This window comes from Montipora capricornis, chromosome 3, assembly GCF_036669925.1.
Source record: "Montipora capricornis isolate CH-2021 chromosome 3, ASM3666992v2, whole genome shotgun sequence".
NCBI lineage: Eukaryota > Metazoa > Cnidaria > Anthozoa > Scleractinia > Acroporidae > Montipora > Montipora capricornis.
In genome coordinates, this window is record NC_090885.1 from 35,655,115 (window position 1) to 35,658,477 (window position 3,363).

Below are 3,363 nucleotides of genomic sequence, written 5' to 3' on the forward strand. Positions count from 1 at the left end.
ATGACTTTGGAGGACATCCAAAAGGGATAAAATCACGGGTGGTGCATTATGCTAAGCTCGATATAATAGAGAGTTTAAACTTCCCGTTTACAGCAAACATCAGATTCAAGTTGAGAATTTCTTAAAATAGAAAACGCGCAGATAAACACAGCTCAAAACAATTCTTATGGATAAAAAATTTAGAAATAATGAACACTAAACGACAAGTAAATAGAAAATTTGGTCAATTGGTACAAATTCGCATTTGCCGTTTGGCGTAAACGTGTTGCTTAACCTCTCTAATTGCAAATGCCAGAGCTCAAATTATCGCAATCGATTACATGGCTTCCATGTTTACTCAATTTTTCACATTCTTTAGACAACTTTACACAAGTTTTCAATGGACACGAAATACACAGATGTATCATAATGTCCAGAACGCAAATCAGTCGTAACACTGAGACTTTTTGAAGGAAATTTATCGTATCTAGCGGATTTTAGTCAAGCGATTACGGTGATACGGGAACTAAATCCGGTTGGCGGGATTGAATGTCACAATCGGGTCTCAATGGGGTAACCGGTAGGCGTAAAACGGCCAAAAATTTAGTCGATAGCCGTAAAATTGATAAATTTTAACCGTTAGCCGTAAAAAGGGTAAAAAAAAGTTAACCGTAAAAGAAAGTGTTCCCTAGATTTGCCACTTTTAAGGAAGGTACTAAACTCACTTATGGTTGCGTTTTTTATTTCCCGGCTAGCGTGGCCGTACGCACGTTAGGTAAAGCGCCTTTTAGGTGTTGACCAAGTCCCTGGTTCCATTTCCGCCGCTAACTGAGCTATGAAGCCACTGACGTTGGGAGCTGGGTCATTTGTGGGTTCTATAAATGGTCCGACGTGAGGAATGAATCAAGGATGAGGAATGGTATAATGAAATGAATCATATATGAACTGCGGATATGAAATCAAGTGAAGCTATTGATCTTCGCAGTTTTTGAGCGCACTTTCTTGCAATTGCGTAGAGAAGCCTGAAAAATTCAGGACTTCAAACGGGGTTCTCTACGACCAAATTGGCAAAATTGCGCTCATAACCTGCGAAGATCGTTGGTTTTTGGGGTGGGAAGAGAGAGAGGAGTATCGCAAAATTGGAATAAAAAGTTTGCATAACACGTGACCAGGCAAGCCACTTGTAAAAATCCTGACGAGCAGTTTCCTTAAAAAAAACTAAGAAGCAACAACAGTCAATCAGGAACAGAAAACAGGATACTGTATTTAAGTTCGGTTCCTGCAAAAGACAGACCCTCGGCTCCCAAGTGAAAACGGTTGGGTATCAACAAGCGACTGCGACGTCAAAAGAGTGCACTGGAGAGCACAGTACTGAGTGTATAACTATACTAATGTAACTGAACGCTCTTTTTGATTTTTCTTAAAACCAATAGTGCAGCTTAAAAACTCACAGGTAATTGAACCAGGCGCCATCGATCTCTTTGTCACAGGAAGCTAATCTCCCCTATTTTGAAGATATATGGAAAGTTAATAAAAGTTCGATATAAAATAGCCGATCAATAAGCTTTTAAGGTTCTAGAGCATTCTAAGTGTTAAAAGTGAAACATGATGAATAACCAATTTACTTTCTTTTTCAGAGTGGGGCATCTTGTCTCCAAACTTGACGTCCCTCGGAATATACCTATCTTTTAAATGGATATTTGTACCATTTTTAGTAATTAAGTAGATACATACAAGGCAATATTATTTCTGTAAACGTATTATCAATGACAAAGCAAATAAATAGCGAGCTACTAAGAAACTGAAGGACGAAAGAGTATGCAGTTGTAGAGAGAGAAAGAAAAGAGAAGGAGAGAAAAACAGAACTGTTGAAGATCGATGAAGGTTAAGTTGAAGAAGAAAGCTTAAAAGTTAGCAGAAGAATTATATTTTGAAGAGAGTAAGTCTTCTTATAATAAAGTGTTTAATCTTAACTGACGTATTGGGTTGTGAGAGGGTCTCAATTGGGTGTGGCATTTACGGTTATCGGCTAAAATTTTAGCTTTTTACGGCTATCGGCTAATTTTTCTCAGTTACGGTTAACAAAAATTAAAAATTAACTTCTTTTGTTTCAAAAAGTTAATATTAATTAACCTGTTTTTTTTTTTGTATCTTTAAAGCAAAATAAAGGTCTTAACATCATCTCGGAATGTGAAACAAGGTATTCTTTTGAAAAATTTTAACATTTGATAGATCGTACTTTTTACAAAGTATTCCACTTCTAATATTATTTTACACATAGAAATGTCAATAGCCAATTAAAAATAACCTTTGTGAAAAAGCAAAGCACACACGCGAACGCCCAACTCACAGGCCGGGGCGCGACATTCATTACAACAGAAATGGTAGACTGTTAATTTCACAGTCCTCTATTTTTCCGTAAGATCGTCCGAGATCGAGCGCTTTGCGTTACGGGCTGCCATCTTGCATGAGTGTCAACTACTTATGGGACGGGGTGGTTTGGGAGGAAGCTCTCGCCCCCGTCGCCCTATAGCTATAATTCCAGACGCCCGCTCCCTCGGTACATTTGAAAATCAAGATGGCCTCCATCCACGGTAAGACGCGCTATATTTCGACTATCTCACGAAAAATAGGGGACTGTGAACAGTCTACAGAAATTGCTGTTTTCACACTAGAGACGGATTATTCGTGTGAGACGGGTTATCCGTTTGATGATTTGCGTCAGATAGATAAATACGTCTTAATTTGAAAATGAGTAGTTTTAATTTTGAATGAACAATCCGCCCTGAATTTATCCTTCAATTTCGACGGACAGTTTGAAGACAGCATTATCCGTTCCAGATAGCCTGTGTACAGCCTCCCCCTCCCCTCAGAAAAAAAAATCTAAGAAGGGGTTCTCTGTCGGGAAGGGAGCGACTGTACCACAGGCTAGTCTCAGACGGATAATCCGTTTCTAGCTCTAGTGTGAAACACAAAATAACAAAATTCCCGTTTCTAGTGTTTTTAATGATAGCGAAGGACTGTACGGAACCACCGTCAGCCGTTGCCTTGTCCGTAGGCCTCATTATTTGGCACGGCTAATGCGTTTCGGGTCACCTGGTCCGAGCAAGTTCGCCACCCAAATGCCTTGACCGAGATTGCGTGGGAAGACGCCGTACAGGGACTAGGCATGGCATGTCTACCGTAGCGTCAGAGAAAAACAGGGAAGTGTTTTACAAACAGTGAGATCTCTGCGTGGTGTTTCACTAGTGTTTCGAGGGCACGACCTTCTGAAAATCGCAAATATTAATCCCCAGCAAGAAGCCACACTTTCGCTATGAAAAAAAATTAGTTCCCCGAGAGAGCGGCGGAAATGGAACCAGGGACTTGGTCAACACCTAAAAG